Here is a 14,339-nt window from a genome sequence, read left to right on the forward strand (position 1 = left end):
TAATTGCTTCATCTTCTCATCTAATCCAACCACAACACCAACATTTTGTCTTTCTCTCTATCTCTGCATTTTTCAGAATGTTCTTTACCTAATATTATCTACTATGTATTTTTCAGTCTAATTTACTTCATCAATATTTATCAATAGTTATTGAGTGTCCTCATATTATTACATGGTTGTGTAACACATGATTTTATGTATTTGCTTATTTGTTTTCTAGAATGAAAGGAAAAATAAATTTATATTTATTTTAATTTTTTGAAAATTTATAAATGTATGCAATGTATCTTTTAATATCCATTCTAATGTCATCCAGGGTGCCACCAGTAACACATCCTTCCAATCTCATATCCACTCTTTTCTTTCATCCATCCTCCCTTCCTCCCTCCCATCCTCCCTCCCTCCTTCCTTTCCTTCTGTCCTTCTTTCCTTTCTTTCTTTGTTATTATCCATTGAATACAATCAATACTGCCCATATGTCAATGATATACCATTCCTCATCTACCACCAATGGTTCCCTGATTTATTCCTTGTTAGTCACCTACTAACAGTGTAAAATTTCTAATATATGCAAATAGAAACATAAAAATTCAATACTGTTCTCTTGCTTTGACTTCTCTCCACAGCCAAAAACATAATTTTGTTTTACTGGAAGAGGGAAAGAAGTTTTCTTCTAGTGGGTTTTGACTTTTTCTGGACAAATGTGAATAAATATAAATTCACCTCAGATAGGATGCCAACCCACACCAAAGAAACTATTCTGCTAAAATGTAGTTTGTTGAGTCATCCTGTTCCTTGTTCCTCTGGGTTACTTACAGAAAAATGAGTAAAGGGTTATTTAAGGGAGCATGAGTGACTTTAGATAGGTGTATTACTGAAAAGCCACATGAATCCTGACTAAGCAAAATTGTTTCCTGGTAAGTTCCTGTTCAAGATGCTGGCTAGTGCCCAGAATGTCTTATCATCAGCATTTGTTTCTGCTCTTAAAACTTTGCATTCATGAATCCAGTAAATTGCTGATCTCCCTGGGCCTCTTAAGTTCCTTTAGTTTTCTGAGTTTTATGATATACTTCTTGCCTCCAAAAGGGATGTTTTACTTTGAAGGAAACAGTTGCATAACACTCTTTTCTAAGTTATATGTCACAATGTTTACTAGTATGCTACTAAAAACAGAATGTTAAATTATTCTTTTATGTGTAAATGTGTCAGGCACACTGGTTAAGCTATATGAAATCCATTTGCTTTTCAATATCCTGCTGTGATTATTCTGGGTTTCTAAGTCATCACTACTGATCACAATCTAATGCTTGTACTTCCTATAATTTCAAGGATGTATCACACATTCCAGTTCTGCCACTCAGTGCATCCAACCTAGCCATCACTAACAATAAAAAGTACCCTTATTTTATTTTAAGCCATTTCTAAGGTATGCATTTAAAGATGTTTTGGGAAGAACCTAAAAAGATGAAATATGGAGAAAATATAATGTTTTACATGATCAGCTACTCCATGGTATTTTAGTCTGTCTGTAAAATATTTTACTATTCTGCTAGAAACTTCAGATCTGAATTAGAATGGGAAAAGGACACTTTGTAAAAAGAAGATATGATAGAAAATGAAGCAAACTTTCTTTTCTTATGTTTATGGACATGTCCCAAATTTCTGCAGCCTTCATAAGTAATTGTAGACAAACTTCTGAAAATGTTTCAATTATAAATTACCATAGTTAAATATATTATTACTATTATTATTATTATTCATATACCATAAATACTTTAAGAAAAACAAAGGATCTGATACTTACTCTTATATTACTGGCTAACATTGTCAATAGCTATTAAATCTATGAAGTTAATGTTTTTAAATTGTTTAATCCTTCATAAGTAATGTATTCATTAAAGCTAATACAGATTTTTGTCGAGGGTAATATATATTATTATTTCAAATTAAATATAATTCCTGAATTTGAAATTATTCATTTGTTATTTAGGTACTGACATTCCCTGATGTTATAAATTAATAAACTTAAGTTTATGTTTGCTCAGTACCATCGACTTGTTAAAGACATGAACTTAACAATCATAGCATAGATATTAAAGGGCTGAGCAAAGGAGATCTGCTGAATCAATTATTTTTATTAAAGCAAATATTTAGCAGAATTCACAGGGAGAAGAAACACAAAAAAATCTATTCAAATCATATAAAATGTTGGATTATAAAAAATTCTGCACATGTCCATAGTTTACCAAAACCAAATTGAATAATGATAAGATAATTAATATTTCTGATGCAAAATTTCAAAAGGTAGAAAAAATTATAGAGGGAGTCAAGGTTACCTTTAAACAAAAGTCTTCGGAGGAATGTAAGCCTGGTATGAAAGTCTAGTTTCAACAGTGTTAGATGATTTAGGTAGACTTGTTCTTTATTCATTGACTTCTAAAATTGAACTAATATTGATTTTGTCATCTAAAAGGGGGAGAAAATAGTTTCACTTCACTGTATCTTGTTAAGATTACTGTGGCATATGTAAATGGTTTATATATTTACTAGAAAGGTATTAATTTCTTAATATGTAGTAGGTGATGCATTGCTCTTTATAATCTTACACACTTAAATCCATTCACTGTTCCTAAGCTAGAGCTTGCTGCATACTTTAGAAAAAAATGGTGTATAATGTTTTACTACTGTGATATGTTTTAAAGCCATGGAATAACTATAGATGTGTCTTAATATTTTTATTTATTAACAATTAATAACTCAGAAAAGAATGCACATTTTCACAGAAAATTAAAAGCAAGAATAAGTTCAAAAGTTCTGGCATTTAATTTGCCAATGAAATATGACAGGTTATATCCACTTCCTAATGTTAAAACCTAACACTAATAAAAAAAAATCAAACATAATTCAACATTGAAGAGATTCAAATTCTAATGGCAAAAGACAGAATTCTTGAAAAAGTGGAGACTAGAACTTTGATCTTATCATCTTCAAACTTGAGAAGCTCCAGTGAGAGGTCAGATGAGCTGAGACAATCAATAATAGGATGGCTAATGGGGAAAAATACAATACAGCTTATATGTGTGAGTGAGAAAGAAGAGAGAGAGAGACAGACAGAGAGAGACATAGAGAGAGAGTATTTACATTTTATTTTCTAGAATGAAACAAAAATAAGTTGTTATATTTATTTTAATTTTTTGAGAATTTATAAATGTATATCATGTATGTTTTCATATCCATTCAAGCATCATTACTATACGTGTGTGTGTGTGTGTGTGTGACACATTTACCATGTGAACATTTACATAAATTAAAACTAGTGTCAATAAAATCATTTATATTTTTTGCTTGAATTTTAAGAAAAGCTGGGGACACAAAAACAGAATTTTTTTGTTTTTGGCAGAAATTTCCCGATCCAATCTATTTGATCAACAGGAGGCCTGTGTTTGCATAGAGAAAAGGGAGGAAGTGCTAAGGGTGGCAGGGACAAGAACACAGGGAGAAATAGAAAGGTGAAATGGCACAGACATAGACTTGAGTGGTTTCAAGTAAATGAGTAGATATGAGATCTAAAGGTTAGGAAAGTGTAGAGGTTTTATTGATAGATAGATAGATAGATAGATAGATAGATAGATATAACCATTTGCTAACTTTAAGCATCTAGAGTTTTAGAGTTTTGATTTATTGGATTGTGGGACCATCGACAACCAGGGAATTATGTCATGTCACTATGAAGGAACTAGTGGCTCCAGGGACAAACAAACTGGAGCTGGAAGCCTGGTTGCTACAGGGGCAAGCTAGAGTGAGTAGCCTGGCAGAACAAGCTCAGGAGTTCTGGCCCTGCTGGAGAGCTTACCGAAACAAAATGGGCTTAGTGCAGTAATCTGGCAGCAGAGTCAGACGTCTTTTCTAATACCTCCTGCTAACAGTATTTTCTAATATTTTGAAGAATTATTTTTGCTATTCATTTAAAACATATAGCCTATACACAAATCTCATAATATTTTTTCCAGCCTAATTAATAGGCTGTGACCTTAACTTTGAATAATTCAAAACTTTGAATGTTTACAGTTTGTAGCTTAGTAATAAACACGGATGCATAATATGGCAATGGCCATTATGTGATGTATAGTCACAGTGTTTTATTAACACATCTACAAGATCCAATTAATGCTAGATTCAAATGCAATACCTGGTAAGAGAATAAATGATTGAGTTTATGTCTATGTATCTCTACACAAAGCACTGAGTCTTGAATGTAGTAATTGTATAAGTAAAAGCCACAACTTTAAATGCTTTTATCATTTTAGTGACACAATATTAAAGGCTAGATTATAATATTTTAATAAGTAACATAAACTTCCAAATGAGCCTTAAAATGAGAATATAGATATTAGGCATGTATTTAGATGAATCATTTGGAGATAAAAAATTTTTTGTGTTTAGAGACTGAATATTTTTGTTTTATGAATTGAAGAACTTCAGTTAAAATGATTTAGAATTGCTTTTTGTTTGGGAGATGTCCAGCTTCCCACATGCTTATAATTAGCCAGTTGAGCTAAGGAACATATTTTGCTCAAGAGCCTTTAAATTGAATTACTTTCATTTGCCTACAAAACATCTCATTGAGACTTAATGACCCAACAGATCTGCCAGAAACCTGAGAGTGTGAATGGCTTCAGAAATTGCTGTTAGATTGTTTGAATGTTGCTGTTGACATTCTTCTAACAGTTTTAGGATATAAAGGCAATAGTGTTCCTAATAAGCACTAGCTACAGGTCACCTTATGTAAGAGTGTGATTACTTTGGAAAAGAGATAAAAGATTTATTTGCAGAAATATACAACAGTAAAAAAAATGACTACAACATATGTATTTACCATTGATAAAACAGACAAGCCATGAGACTCTGTCCAGAAATGTTCAAGATATGGTATATTATGCAACATGCCTGTTCTCAGGGAGAACACATAGGACATAATTATGTGTACTTCTTTATCTCATCATACAAGACAAACATAACGGCACAACCTATGCTTCTGAGAACTTAGGACCATGTGCTCTTGAAAATAAAAAAGTCTTGCTTTATCTGATAGCAGTCAAGCATGCTTTTGTTTGTGTGTAATATATATATATATGTATATATATATGTATACACACACACACACACACACACACACACATATATATATATATATATATATATATATATATATATATATATATTCCTTTGTATCTTTGCTGCATCATCATAGGATAGGAAGTCAAAAGGATAGAAAGTCAGGCCAGTAACAGCAGTGACCGACAACACAATCATCCAGCTGATGAAGATGTAAGTATTCTTGGAATCTGGGAACATTCCTTTTGCAGTGTCATAGATATCAAAGTTGCAGCTTGGTAGATGATAATGCCCTATACTGACACATTAACACATTGTTACAGGCCCTTAAGCCCATATCTTAACCAGACAGTCACTAATGCTTTTAAATTTCCTATTAGCTCTAGCTTTGTCTACATCAGCTGCTAGACAGGTATGGAAAAACCAAGAGGGTATATGAAGCACAAGGATATGGTCCCAGTGGCACCAGCTAATGCCAGATTCCCTGAAAGAATTCCCAAAACTTGGTCCTCTTATCCAACTGCCCAGAAAGAACTGCTTGTATTTATCTTTAAAGACAAAGGTGAGAGCCTGGGTGGGGGAGTATCTGATGACACTGGCCAGGCTACTACACCAGAAGTAGAGGACTCTCTGTTCCTTGGTTATACAAACCACCCACATAATGCTCTTGAATTGCTTTTGGCAGTGATTTGCTTGCTGGCATGATTCACCTGCAGTAGAATCCTGATCCACTTGGTGGGTGCTATCACCATCTTGGAGATGGCTACAGCCACTACACTGGCAAAGAAGTCCTTGATGAAGGATACAGTGGCATATGTTGTGTTGAAAGAGAATAAAAGAAGAGGCAGGCAAGTGCAGGACAGGACTGGTAGTAGGCGTGTGTAGAACATGACTAATTTTAATATATTGTATAAAAATATCTGAGAATTTAAAAAATAGAATTATTGTGGGAAATCCAAGCTAATAAAATATTCAATTTAAAAAAACAATGACTTCATGAAATTCTTAGGCAAATAGATGAAACAAGAAAATATCATCTTCAGAGAGGTAAATAATCACAAAAGAACACACATGATATCCACTCACTGATAAGTGGATATTAGACCAAGAGCTCAGAATACCCAAGATACATTTCACAGACCACATGAAGCGCAAGAAGAAGGAAGAGCAAAGTGTGGATGCTTCAGTCTTTCTTAGAAGAGGGAGTTAAATACTCATGGGAGCTAATACAGAGACAAAGTATGGAGCACAGACTCAAGGAAAGGCCATCCAGAGACTTCCCCACCTGAGGATCCATCCCATATACAGTCACCAAATCCAGACACTATTGCTGCATGAGAATGTGGAAAAAGAACATGCTGCAGAGAATGTGGAAAAAGAACTCTCCTCCATTGCTGGTGGGATTTCAAGTGGGTAAAACCACTCTAAAATCCATCTGGGAGTTCATGAGAAAATTGAAAATAGATCTATCTGAAGACCCAGGCTATACCACGCTTGGTAATATACCCAAAAGATGCTCCATCATACCACAAAGACATGTGCTTCACTACGGTCATGGCAACTTTATTTGTAATATCCAGAAGCAGGAAACAACCCAGCTGTCCCTCAAACAAAAAAATCATCCAGAAAATGTGGTTTTCATACACAATGGAATACTATTCAGCTATTTAAAATGAGAGTATCATGAATTTTGCAGGTAAATGGATGAAATTATAAGATGTCATCTTAGGCAACCTCCAAACCAAAATGACATGCATGGTATGTACTCACTGATAACTGTATATTAGCCAAAAAAGTACAAAATACCCAGGATACCCACATACTATTAGAAGTTTAATGAAAAGGAAGGTCCTAGAAAGGATGTTTCTTTCCACTTAGAATGAGAAACTCAAAATAATCATGGGAGGAAAAAGGAGTGTGGCACCTGTGTAGTAGAGTGGTGAGGAAGGGGAAAGAGAGAATAGGTTCAGAATAGGAATGGGGGTCAGGAAAGAATCCAAGAGGGCCAAGAGAATGAATGGACATCTGAGGGTGGGCAATGGGAAGTACCCTCTAGAAAGACCCAGAGACCTTGGAAATTAGAGACGCCCACAACTCAATGGGGGTGACCTTAGGCAAAATGCCAACAGTACGGAAGGGGAACTCAAAGTATCCACCTCTAGTACATAGACAGGGCTCTAAGTGGAAGAACAGTCAAAATTTCTGATCCAGAATTGTTCCTGTCTAAAAGAACTATGGGGAAAATAATGAAGAAGAGACTGAAAGAAAGGCTGTCCAGTGACTGGCCTAACTTGTGATCCATCTCATACGGTGGGGGGCACCAAAACCTCACAGTATTACTGACGCTATGATGTGTTTATAGATAAGACCTAGCATGGCTGTCCTCTGAGAAGCCCTACAGAGTAGCTGACTAGGACACATGTGGATACTTATACCCAATGATTGGACTGAAGTCTCAGACCTCTATGGAGGAACTGAGGGAAGGATCAATGGAGCTAAAAGAAAGAGAGACATCATAGAAAGATTAGCAGTCTCAACTAACCCAGACCCCTGGGAGCTCCCAGAGACTGAGCCACCAACAAGGCAACATACAAGGGCTGATCTGAAGCTCCCAGCACATATATAGCAGGACTGCATGGACTGGCCTTAGTGAGAGAATATGTACCTAGTCCTGGAGAGACTTGTGGCCCCAGGGAAAGGTGCCAGAAGTGCAAGGGAGGCTGAGCAACCTCTTGGAGGCAAAAGGGTGGGGTAATGGGCTGAGGAACTGTGGGGAGGATCTGGGAGAGGGTAAACAGATAGAATGTAAATAAATAAAATAAAATCTTAAGAAATACAAATTTTAAAAATTGTTCTAGGTCAGCTATTTTAATCAAATAACAATTAAAAATTAAATATTAATGTTTAATAAATTAATACTAATTAATAATTTTGTTAATTTTTATATAATTTGATTAATTATATATGTTAGGTTAAAGCTCTATTTTCTGAAGATTTCTTGTCTTGTACTAGTTGTATTTTAAGAATCTATTATTTTCAACAAATGTTGTTTTAAAATGACAACATATTCATCCAATCTGAACAGCCATATACCTGGAAATGATGAATACAATGGTAACTTGTGCTAAAGTGTAAAACTTTGTTTCAAAACCTACAATTAACAAAAGCAGAAAAGAAAACCTTATCAGTGTAATAATAGTGGGTTTAGAGAACCATAAGACACATTCTCAGAATTGCTACATGAAAAATTCACACTCGATGTGGTAGTGAAACTTATTTTCATATAGTGTTACTTATCAAGAAATGGAAAGGAAAATATTCACAACCGTTATATTTCAGTCAAGTCACAAATGAAAAATGAAATGTGCTTAAGAACTCTGGCAAACTAAAGGCAGATTAGGATAATTGACACCTCACTGTCATTGAAAAGCATCCTTTGTGAATATTTAAAAAGCACACTACCTTGCAATTTTTTCTTGGAAAAATTTCAAGACCTACATAGACAATGTATTTCATTTGGTTAAATTTCTAAGATTTAGCATATTGCTAATTATGGTTAATATTTGCAAGATGGAAAGAACTATTGTACTTGCTTAAATAGAGCCTGATTTACAGATCAGCTAGTTTGGAGAACATGGGGAACAGAATTCCCCAGCATTGTGGTGTATCTAGCATGTTTATCTTGGCATCCTTATTTGGGCCTTTGGAATAACTTACATAATGCATAGCACATATTATTTCTTGTGCATATTTCACAAATAAATATATTTAATAGAAGAAATCTCTTGCCAATTAGAGACTTTTATATAATTTACAAAAAAGCAAACTACTGAGAAATTAACCTTTAGTAATGCTAGAAAGATGAAACAATATCAAGAACTTGCAAGACATAAAATTATCAGGCATTTGGTATTACCTCTGATGTTAGAGATGGTTAATTTTGTTAGTTTTGATGGTATTCAAAGAGTCTGATATATTAATAGCATATACCACTAAAGATATATGTCATATTTCCAGAGAAGATTAAACCAGATGAGAATTTACTGGATCTGACTGTTGTTTTGTATTAGCCTGTGGGAGTGAATAGGAGCTAAGGACAAACACAGAAGTGTTGATGTTTCCTTTCTGTCTTTCTTAGTTTCAGGGATGTGAATCACTCTTCTCTACCACAGCTTTTCAGACATGACACACTGATACTTCCAAAATGTGAGCACAAACATATATTGTTTTTCATAAGTTTATTTCTTCAGAGTTTTGTTCAAAGTGTAAAAATATTTGATACAATAAAATTTTGCTGTTACCACCTGATCAATGATTCACATTGCTTCAATGCAATGATTTCAAAGAATCCAGAGTACAACATTAAATCTTAGTTTGTTATAAGTGAAGCACAGTGGATGATACTGATATTGGTTCAAAAACTGAAAGTGTCAAAAGAATGTGACCAGAAAAATAATCTGGGCTTATGAGGTTTATACTATAAAGAGGCATCTATGGAGGCTTGGGCTGTTACAGGATAAAGAAATGGAAGGTTTACTAGCAAGTTCTCCCAGATCTTCCCCTTATCACTATGTACAAGTTGCATGCACTTTTTCTTCCTTTCTCTTTAGAAAAAGAAAGTAACAAGCAAATGGATAATCAAGAAACCACACAATCCATAATAACAGAAAGAGATAAAAATCTCCTTTTGATAAAAATCTGTTCTCCCTCTGTAGCTCTATCCCAGAATCCCAAAATGTATCTCTGCAAGAAATATACCCTTACTTTTTGCTACAGGCCACTGAATCATAGCACATGCAAACCCAAGTCTTAATCCATGATAATCAAGGGTGATAATTGGAGAAATATACTTTTATACAGCATGTTAAATTTTTGAGTCAATTTAGTACATGCAGAATTTTAAGTAAAAATTTTTACATAAATAGTAGAGTATTATTATAACAAACAAGTTAGAACAATTCTAAATAGCTTACAGAAAAGAGCTACATAGCATCTATCTTAGTTACCAGAAACAATGGTGCACTAAATAACTTACCTGAATAAACAGTTACTTTTCACTTACTATCTACTGAAATCATCTGTAGAGTTTTGAAATGTGTGGTGCCCAAACCCCACCTTCTGTTATCCTTGGCACTCTGATTTGAGATTAGACATGGTTATCACATTTATTTTGTTTATAAACTCCAAAAGAATTTCAACTGTGCAGATAACCTGGAAGCAGCTGGAAAATTGACTAGGAATTTATGTGGTAGACAGAAAAATTCCAGATAAGGAAAAAGCTGAATCTGTGGTTCAGTGATTGTTCCAATCTCAAATTTCTCTGAGGCCTCCATGGGATTTGAATCCATTTGGCTTTATCACTCTTATATAGTCTTTAAAAATGAAAGGTTCATTTAGATACAAAATGCATAATTTTTATAAACCACATAAATATTAACTTATCTAATAGTAATAATTGACAGAACAATATTGCAAACTTTCTGTTTTAAAGAATAGAAGTAATGTAAGATAAAGTATTTTATCAAATCCAATTCAGTAAATAAGTGATGAAGTCTACATTTAAATAATTTTCACATCAATTTATTCAAAAGACAAAGGAAAAATGAAAATAGAAAACTCACTTTTTGAAATGTAGGTGTCTGTAAAGACAAAAGAGTATTTTGGTTGCTTAATCACGTACCCACTCTCTGGAATCATGGACAACAAAGCAGAATGGAACTCAGTGTATGACAGTTAGAAAACTCACGTCTTAGAAACTTTCTCTTATTGTTAAATTTAAGCAAAGTTGAAATCAGAGAGTTACTATTATTAGTCTAGTCCCCTATCAAGCATTTTTGTAAGTTATCATGCTAATTAGCACAGCGCTGGAAGACAGAAAATAGTAACCCTCAATAAGAATGAGAATAGACAATCATATAGATAAAGTAGTTTACTCAACTTGATTATAGAAAATTAGCATGAAAGAGGCCATATTTAAATGTATTTTATACTTTTTAAGGTTTTACACTCTCTATCTCCTGTTAAATTATTGCTATTGAGATAAAAACACTAAAGTTTAGGAACATTAAATATTCCAATTGAAGTAACATTTATCAGTGTACTTGGTATTACTTTCAAATTTTAGACATAACAAATAAATATAAACCCAATGATTTGTAATATTGAAGTTAATTCTTTTTCTGCTTAGACTTTAGAAATTAAAAATGGATCTGAAGGGGCTAAATTTTATCTCTCGAGTATCTCTAAATGAGAGTCTGATTGCTGATTTGAAAGTTCTATTTTATTGATTCATTAATTTTTTACTTTATCATCGACAATAGATAAAATAACCTTAAACTTTGCAGTGAAAAGACTGAATATTTAATGAAAACAGTCTAAATAATACAATAAAAAACAAACCAACTAGTGTCATATGTTTGTGTGTGTGAGTGTGTGTGTGTGTGTGTACATGTGTATACATTCAAATATGTATAAATAAAACCTGTTGAGTCCATTTTTGTTGTTTTTGCATCTATGGTTTCAGGGAGAGGTTTCATCTCTGAGTTCAGCTAATTCTTCTTCTCCCCGCAGTCAATAGTTGCCTATAGTCTTCTTCTGGGAGTGAGACATTGTGAAAAAAATCTTTATTCAATGCTATTTCTATATAATTCTGATCTTATTTATGCATATACTTCTAAGAAGAGACTACGTCATAGCAGATTTCCTTTTAGCTTGGCTCTTATAATTGTTCTTCCCCCTCTTCTGAGATAATCTCTGAGCATTAGATGCACATGTTATGATGCAGACATAGCTGTTCAGGCCTGATTCTCAATGATCTATTATATCAAGTTTTGGATTTCTATGATGGTCTCCATTTTCTGTACTAAGTATGTACTAAGTACTAAGAATGATGAATAATTTTTGAGGTATTTCTCAGCTATGTTTTTATTCTACTGACAACTGGATAGATCCTTATGTCATATTTTATTATCTGTATATTTGCATTGCAGCAAGAGACAATTACCAAATATGTGAAAGGAAATGGAAAGACTTTTCTCAAATTCTTGAACTGTATGACTGGAGAAATTGGCTCTATAACAGTAACATACATATTCAAATTTTTAAAAATAAAAGTAGTCTTACATGAAATCAATAGCTCCTAAAATTTAAAAACAATATACAGATTCAGGAAACACCTTAGTAGGTGAAAATGTGCAGAGGAGTGGAGAGGCTTATGTAATTTCATCAATGGATAAAAGGAGAGAACAATACAAATTAGAATCTGATTTAAATGGATGACACGATGAATCCTTGCATATTTCGGTTATTTTACTTGGCAGAATAAAGCAATATAGATTATTCATTAAATGCATTTGAGAGTACAGGTAATATCTACCAAATATGAATTATATTGAGAATTTAATAACTTATTTTTTTAAACTAGAAACATGAATTCCATACCAAGAGTAGGAAAAAAAGAACAACATAAAATAAAATGTGATAAATAAATATACATGTGGAGATGCAAAATGATTATTCACTTGGTCAGAAGACAGTCAATACAGATTTAGAGAGTTGAGACAAATATACCTGAAGAGTTATTTATCTCTGTTAACCTATACAATGAATACATACTATGGGTGATATTTTATGGAAAATTCCAATGCCCAAAGTTATGTATAATTTGTTGATAAAAAGATAGTCTTGGCCACAGAGGAATTCCTGTCAGTGTAAGAATGGCTGAGAAAGATAATTGAGACTTCTTCCCACAAGCTTAGTAAAGCAAGAGCAATATCTGGCTTAATAGCAACATAGACTAAGAGTAATTAGAGCAGTTCAAACACAGGGGTTTCAGACTACCAATGAGAGGTATATATCTTTATGATCTGTTACTCAGATACTTTCTGAATGCTACATATCAAAAACCATCAACTAGAGAATTCTGCTTTTAGTTGTAGATGTGACTCAGTCTTTACTCCTTTCTTGATGAACCTATAAATTGCAGAGTCTTCCAAAGTTCTCTTGCATTATACTTCATACAAAATAGTGACAATGAACTCACACCTTTCACCTGGGTATATCATCAGTGTGTCTTCCCCACTGAAGAGCCAGTAGTCTGAAGGCTTTCCAGGGGATCTGCAACAACCCAGGAATACAGAAGTCATTCTCAAGACAAAGACACCCAGGCCAGTTAGCATCAGAGATAAGCAGGTGGTGAGAGAGAAACACAAGACAATTAGCAACAGAAGCCAATATACTCTGGCACCATCAGAACCCAGTGTGCCAACCACAACAAGCACTGGATACCCCAATATTCCTGAAAACCAGGATGCTGACATAAAATCCTATCTTGTGTAGATAATTGAGTCCTTTAAAGAGGATACAAATAACTCGCTGAAAGAAATACAGGGTAAATAAAAGTAAACATGTAGAAGGCCTTAAAGAGGAAACAAATAAATCTCTTTAAGAAATACAGGAAAACACAATCAAACAGGTGAAGGAATTAAACAAAGCAGTCCAAGACCTAAAAATGGAAGTAGAAACAATCAATAAATCACAAATGGAGGGCAACTATGGAAATGGAAAGTAGGCTTTACCCAGAATTCCAAGGTTGGTTCAATATTTGAGAATGCATCAACATAAGTATTGGAAAGATCAGGAAGTTAAGGCATATACATAAACATAATAAAAGCAGTATAAAGCAAACCAAGAACCAATATCAAATTAAATGGAGAGATATTTCAAGCAATTTTATTAAAATCAGGGACAGAACAAGCCTGCCTCTCCTCCCTATATCTATTCAATATAGTACTTAACCTTCTAGCTAGAGCAACAAAACAACAAAAAAAGATCAAGGGGATAAAAATTGGCAAAGAAGAAGTCAAGGCATCACTATTTGCAGATGCTATAATAATATACATAGGAGACCCAAAAAAATTTCAAGGAGAACTTTTACAGTTGATAAACATCTTCAGCAAAGTGGCTGGATACACAATTACCACAAACAAATCTGTACTCTTTCTTTATACAAATAGCAAACAGATTGAGAAAGAAAATAGGAAAACAACACCTTTCACAAAAGTCACAAATAATATGAAATATCTTGATATAACTATAACTAAGCAAGTTCTGTATGACAAGAACTTCAAGTCCCTGAAGAAATAATGAAAGATGACCTCAGAAGATGGAAAGATCTCCCATGCACATGGATCAGTAGGATTAACACAGTAAAAATAGCATTCTTA

The 14,339-nt window shown here is 33.6% G+C and overlaps 1 pseudogene; it reads right to left on the reverse strand.

Moving 5' to 3' along the window:
* Nucleotides 1–4,977: 4,977 nt before the first annotated feature.
* Nucleotides 4,978–6,005, reverse strand: LOC114619779 (annotated as a pseudogene).
* Between the last annotated feature and the right edge of the window lie 8,334 nt (nt 6,006–14,339).

The sequence above is a fragment of the Grammomys surdaster genome, unplaced genomic scaffold, assembly GCF_004785775.1.
Source record: "Grammomys surdaster isolate TR1022 unplaced genomic scaffold, NIH_TR_1.0 165, whole genome shotgun sequence".
In the NCBI taxonomy this organism is placed as follows: domain Eukaryota; kingdom Metazoa; phylum Chordata; class Mammalia; order Rodentia; family Muridae; genus Grammomys; species Grammomys surdaster.